The sequence below is a fragment of the Protopterus annectens genome, chromosome 16.part0 (genome assembly GCF_019279795.1).
Source record: "Protopterus annectens isolate FY-2018-M chromosome 16.part0, PAN1.0, whole genome shotgun sequence".
NCBI classification, from domain to species: Eukaryota; Metazoa; Chordata; order Ceratodontiformes; family Protopteridae; genus Protopterus; species Protopterus annectens.
The window spans coordinates 117,622,063-117,629,022 of record NC_056750.1 but is presented as its reverse complement, the minus strand read 5'-3'; the positions used below and the strand labels follow the sequence as shown (position 1 = coordinate 117,629,022).

Here is a 6,960-nt window from a genome sequence, read left to right as displayed (position 1 = left end):
TAGTTGCACAGAAAACAGGATTGTCCCCTCTCTTGCTTGATGACATGCCACATCACTGTGGTATCGTCCACAATGATTTTGAGATGCCCTGGAAGAAAAAGAGAATGAAAGACCTGAAGAGCAAGGAAGGCGAGCGCTCATCCTTGATGTTGATGCAGTCTGCCCTCTGATGAATGGGCCAAAGACTCTGAACCTTTAGAGTGCCGAAAGAAGCATCCCACCCAGAGTTTGAAGCATTCGAAAAAAGGTTCTGAGAGGGGACTGGGTGCTGAAAAGGAAGCCCTAGGTTGAGAGACAGCTGGTGAATCCACCACTGAAGCTCTAGTTTGAGATATGGAAGGAGAGAGATCAGAAAGTCTAACGGATGACAATATTGGAGCCATACAGACTTTAGGAACCACTGTACCTTCCTCATATGCAGTCTGGCTAGAGATAGCATAAGAATGGTGGAAGCCATGACTTCCAGAGCCCTTACAAATTCTCTGGCTGTAACTGAGACCTGAGGAAGGAAATGAAAAAAGGCATTTAGAGCAAGAGATTTGGGTGATGGCAGGGAAGCCAGTATTGGAATGGTCTGGAGTCTGTAACAGAGAAAAACATGATCCTGAGAAGGAGTCAGGAAGGATTTTTGGAAATTTACCATAAACCCTAGACGTTTTACAAAAAGAAAATAGCATAGCGAAGGTGCTGAAGCAAGGTATCTGATGAGGAAGTATAAATGAGCAGGTCACCCAGGTCAAGAAAACTTTTTATCCTCTTCATCAAGCAAAAGGCAATCACAGGAAGCATCTTGTGAAAACCCTAGGGGTAACAAACAGGCTAAAGGGCAAAGCAGAGAACTGAAAATGCAAGGAAGGATGTGCAGAAAAGCATCACTGAGATCAAGACAGACCAGGAAAACCTAAGAAAGAAGAAAATGAAAAAGTCAGAAGTGAAGAGATAGGGAAACACGAAGAAATAAAGAAACCTGAATTAGGCTAGAGGAAGGCAGATAGACAGAACCTGACTTAATTGGAAATGGAGGCTTCTGAGCAGAAGTCTGAGCAGATTTAGCATGAGGAGCCCTGTCACAAAATGAAATATTGTCCATCCAGCTCACTGGAATTTTGTAAAAAATTATGTCATTTGAGAATATTAATATGATTTATATAGAAGTGTGACAGAAGGAGATACTGCCAGCCCAGCTATCTGGAAATTTGTAAATAGTTATATGTCATTTGTGAATATCAGCATGATGCATTGCTTGTGTTACCACTATAACTGTATGTTATGTGTGTAACAAACTACTGGTACAGAAGTATGTGTTGAACAGTGTTTGTACAGTACTGAGCTTAAAAGATGCATCCAGGGTGTACCCTAATGGAACACAGAAGATTAACTTGTAAAACTTCAGAAGAATAGGAAATTAAGTTACTTTACAGCTGGGCCATAAACGATAGATGTTATGTTTTAGTTTCAGTCAACAGTTGACAGGATATGTATGCTAGGGGACTCTTTGTATTGCCTTGAAAGAGAGAATTACTAGGATTGAGATGTAGAAGTGTTTTATTGTTTTAGGACTTCCAGGATCTGCCATCATCTGGGGGAGATGTTAATTGGTGGTAGTTTCTGACAATGGGGGCTTAGCTTGGGAACTAAAGTCAGGTGACAAAAAGTGACATCATCCAGGCTAACACAGCTGTAATATTTGATATTAATTTAAGAACTCTCACAGAGAGAGAGAGAGACAGGGCATTTTGTATTTGTCTTTGACCTGGCAACAACATCAGCTAGATCACTATTCACTCACCACATCTGACTTACCTTGCTGTAATAGTAAGTTTCTAGGGTATAGTAATTCTTTTAGATTCAGTAAAGAATATAGTAAAGATTAGTTTAGTTGTTTTCTGTATTTATTTGAGACTGTCCTGCAATGTTGTTTTAAATGTTTTCTATGATTTTAAACTCTGAAGTTACTGTGATGATGTAGTGAATATTTTCTTATTCATTTATTTATTATTAAATATATTTAAACCTATTATTGTGGCTGATATCTGACAGACATATTTAAGCTCTGAGAGTACTTGCATACATATCTGGTGACACTGTGGGCCAACTCCTAATAGCCTTGCTCTTGGTCAAACTAACATTTGGATTTATGGTAACATTATACCTTATAGTCTGGGCAGAAGGGGCATAGCTAGTAAACGAAGCACTGGCTGGACAGATAGGGTGCTGGAGGTCTTAGCTTGGCCACTCAGCTGAGATCTCAACTTTAAAGTTATGCCAGTGGGGAGCTTTGTTGGAGATCTGGAGAAAGAGGGAGAAACAAGCCCCAGACTGACTGTCATCTGTGTGTCCTCTTAAGAGAAATTGCACTTTACTGTGTGTGTACTTGTCGTCCTCCCAGTGTGTACGTCCCCCACTGTTGGCAGTGGGGAGGATTGAGGGTCCTTGATTACTGTTGCCAGTGGTGGGGCATCACAAGCCCATCTAGAACCCTTTTTACCTTTGGGAGAGGGGCAAGACTGTCTATGCACAAAGGCAGGCATAGAGGGATAATTCCTCTGAAATTTAGGAATAAGGGACAAAAATAGGTTTCAATTCCTACAAGGCCTTGCCATTTTCTTGCAGGGACGTAAAAAGCTCAGCAGTTGCAGAAAAAGATATTTTTTATTATCAAGGGAAGCATCCAAAAATTCAGCTTTAATATCATCATCTGGCAAAGGCTGGAGGTGAAGTCAAGAGTAATGCCTCAACACAGAACCAAAATCAGCAGCTCGAAAAGAGGCATCAGTAGCATTATAACTACACTTAATAGAATGGAGTGCTACTTGGGAAGAGAACCCAACAGTGGCACAAAACATTCCCCTCAAAATCAGAAAGGTCAGAAATAACCTGATAGGCCTAAGAAAGAAGAGCCAAGACATACCTGGTCATATGGGTCTGATAATTAATAGCTGAAAAGACCAGGGTAGCAGCAGTATAGACCTTATCCAGCCATTCCATGGCCCTACTGTTCTTGCCAGAGGGAAGCAATTTAGTGGAAAGCAAGATCTTGGAACCTTTGACAGAAGAGACAGAGGAGTTAGCAGAGCAACATTTGCAGAGAAACTTACAGTCATGAGGCTCCTTATAAAACCTGTCAGGCTTTTTAGTAGCTGGAGGTTGGTAATCAGGAGCCAGGGATGCTGCTGAAAAAGTGTTTTAACAGGGCAGCTAGGACCAGAGGAACTACAAAGGGCTTAAGGGACTCCATCTGCAGGAGTTCATTATACCTCTTTCAGATGTCAGAAACCTGAGATCAATCCCATTTAAAGAATTCCATCATATGAGAGATGATATCCTCAAAAAATGTTCCTCAAAGGGAGAACCAGGGCTAATGGAATCCTCCTCCTCAGAATCATAGTCCAAATGTGAAGGAATCTGACAGGAGTATATACCAAAGACTCATCAGAAGAGTCCTGTTCCCTAGACCTCTTAAGTGGAGTAGATGATGGGCTTTAGCAGGAAGACCTCTTAAGTGGAGTAGATGATGGGCTTTAGCAGGAACAGAAACTCCCTGGGGAGTGTTCAAGGCCATGAGTGCATTAAACAGCCCCTGTATAAAATCCTGCCATTCATGCTGGGGATCTTTAGGAGCAGAGGAAAAAAGGGTTTAGTTTTCGGCTTCTTCTTTAGAGGAATGTCAGCCCTAAAGACCATAGGAGGCTCAGACCCTTGCTGACACTCAATGAAGTGGGAATCTTCTCCTGACCTAGAATCTGCAGAATGCCCCTCGAATATTATCAGCTGAGGTTCCCCCTAAACATCCACAACAGCTGTTTGCAGAGCCACCATGGACATGCGAGAAGTCAGATCCATGCAAGCCTCAGACACGGTCATGGCAGAGGAATCCAAAAGAACTGGACAATCATCTGTGCTTTTACCACCCTTGAGAGAGACATCTGGGGGAGGCAGCACAGCAGCCAAATTCGACCTAACCTTTTTGGTCGTCTTCTTGGTAGACTGACACTCGGGACAGGATGATTCTGCCATTGCATCCTGTTCCTCCAACTTAAGATGCTGGTTTTCCAAGTAAATAAGACAAGGAAGAGAGATGACTACGAAGGGTCTTTATGGACAAATGCTTGACAAACTGAGCATGTAGTATAGTCGTGAGATGCACCCAAGCAAAAAAGACACTGCTCGTGATGGTCCTTACGGGGCATCTGTCTCCCATACTGACATTTACCCTTTCTAGATGACATGAAACCTTGTAAACCAAAAGAAAATAAGATAAGAGAGAAAACCCCAATGGGGCACTTATCTGAAAACAGTTTGGTAACCATCACAAACGGAGTGTTCAGACTGACAATCGATGATGGCATTCGTAACGCCGGCAATAAAGTTCTGAGGTATGTACATCCGTACATCTCCTTTATGCTTTATGCCATGAGCGGGAAGCATGTGTGTGCTGTACAACATCCTTAAAACCTAAAAACTTTGGTATACTACGCAGGGGATCCCTTTTGTAAGGAATACTGCAACAGTGATAAGGAAAGACACTACAGCAATGCATTAAAGGCAACATTCACTACAACTTTCATAGTCCTAGACTCCTCTGACATGACTACTTTATACTGAACCCATAACTTGGGATTTTATACATACTGGTCTCTAGATAATTACTAGCTTTCTTTAATTTTCACACCTAGTGAAATAAAACAACCTGGTGAGAAACGTCTTTCCTTTAGCTTTGTAAAAATAATATGGTACTTGTCACTTACTGTGCAATCACATCATAACTACATGAGCTGATAAACAAATGTCATCAGTACTGCCAACTACTTTTTCCCTCAAAACATTTTCCAAAATACCCTGCCAGACTTCTGTTTTGCCAGAACACTTGAAGAGACTGGCACTCACATAGTCTGGAATGTTCCTCCTTTGGTTTTAGGTTTTCCGAAAACATTCAAGTGACAGTTTCAATGTCGTCTTAATTTTTCAGCTTCCACCCATATTCTTGCACTCTATCCATTACATGCTATCACCCTCTTAATTATCTTAGTCTAGTATAGTTATTTAAGCATTTTCACCCATTTTACTTTCAAAATTTTCCATCGCAGTTTGTGTCTTTTCAACCTTTACTGTATCCCCAACTTCTCTAACCCTTACAACAAATCTGAACTCACTCTCGCTCCTCTAGTAAACTCATCTTTGTTGCAGTACACCAGACTACTAACCTTTTCTCTATTTTTCCCTTACTCTTCTTATGCACTACCTGTCTCATTGCAAAAATAGTTGACATGTAATGAACTGCATATTGTAAATTTGTTCTCTGTGATATTATCTTGCTCTTGTGTTCTTATGACTTTCAAATTGATGCTTTCCCTTAACAGTAATGATTTTTTTTTAATGTACTTAGTATTTATTTAGTGTTTTTTCTCCTCGGCCTCTCTGCTGAAAAATGGACATGTATCAGCCAGAGCTGCCCGGTCAACAAATGTAAAATAAAATAAAATAAATAAAATAAATCCCTTACTTCCACCAGCTTAAAAAAGTTTCTTTAAATTGCTTAGAGATTTGAAGGCTTTTATTTTGCACTTTGCATGCCACCTCTTTCATGTAATACAGTGGCATTCTCTAAAAAGTTCATCTGTAGTTTAATTTCTTAATCTGTAACACTACTGGTCATATGATTTACTGCTACTAGGAAGATAGACACATTTCTGACACAAGTAAAATAACCAACTCAAATAAGGTTCACAACCTTCTTTGTTTAGAAAAACAATCAGGTTAAATGACTTGTTCATCTGTGCAGTCAAAGACTGTATAATTGTAAAACAAATTCAGAGCAGATGTACTATGTTTATACTAATAGCCATTTTCTACTACTACCCTACTATACAAACAAGAAAAAAAAAAAAAAAGATGCATTGGCCGGGAATCGAACCCGGGCCTCCCGCGTGGCAGGCGAGAATTCTACCACTGAACCACCAATGCTTATAGTAATTATTCTGCCAGAATACATTCAAAATATTCACAGTGCAAACTGCAACAATTATTTATTTATTTTTTTTAAATCCAAGACTAAATGTCAGTAGAAAATAGCTGAATGGTTCTCTATTCTACAATTCTAGTCTTAACATAAATGCAAAATAATCCATCTGGAAAGACAAACAAAGAAGAATACAGCTCTATCGGATATGGCCATAACAAAAAATGAAAATGAATCAAAGAGCTGTATCAGACTGCCCAGCACTAAGTAATCCGTTTGAGAAATCTCAGAAGGTAACTCTATCCTGCACAAATAGCAGAACTGTAGAAATTAGTTATGCTTCTGCTTTAGAAATATCTCATGAGACTTAACCATAAGTACACTGTGCAGCCTAGGAAACCACTGCTCTGCTAGTAAACAGGAATAAAGAAAGCATACTGGAGAAGAGAGTGCATCAAACACAGGGCAAGCCTAAGTTAAAAGCAATACACGTTCAGTACTAAAGAAAGTTACAAAGTAAAAATGAAGAACTTTAACCCCTTTACTGTTCTATATTTTCTTCAGATTATTATACCCCTAATTCTGTCAATGCTGCAGATATTTTAAGCCCTTTTCCAAAATATGTTTTCGAGATGTTCTAATGAAATTTCCAGGGAATTATGTTGGGACATGTAATTGTAAAATCCCTCAGATTGAGCTTCTAGCTTCTAATGCAGCAGAGCTGTTCATTTTAAGGGATTTTCTGTCATATTTAAAAAGACAAAACAAAAAAATCGCTTTTACATAAAAATATTGTCGTTATTTCTGAGGCTGTATCAACTCTATTTTTATATTCATAGTTTGTATACAGCTCGAGAAACATTAATGCAGACAAGACATGTAGGATATGCAAGTGTGTGTGTATGGTTTCTGCATGTATGTGTATATATATATATATCTATATGTATATATATATATATATATATATATATATATATATATATATATATATATATATATAT

At 39.1% G+C, this 6,960-nt stretch overlaps 1 non-coding gene across 1 annotated transcript; it reads right to left on the bottom strand.

Moving 5' to 3' along the window:
* Positions 1-5,893: 5,893 nt before the first annotated feature.
* TRNAG-GCC lies at positions 5,894-5,964 on the bottom strand. The gene has a single exon. It is a non-coding gene; the product is annotated as a tRNA-Gly (tRNA).
* Positions 5,965-6,960: the final 996 nt, after the last annotated feature.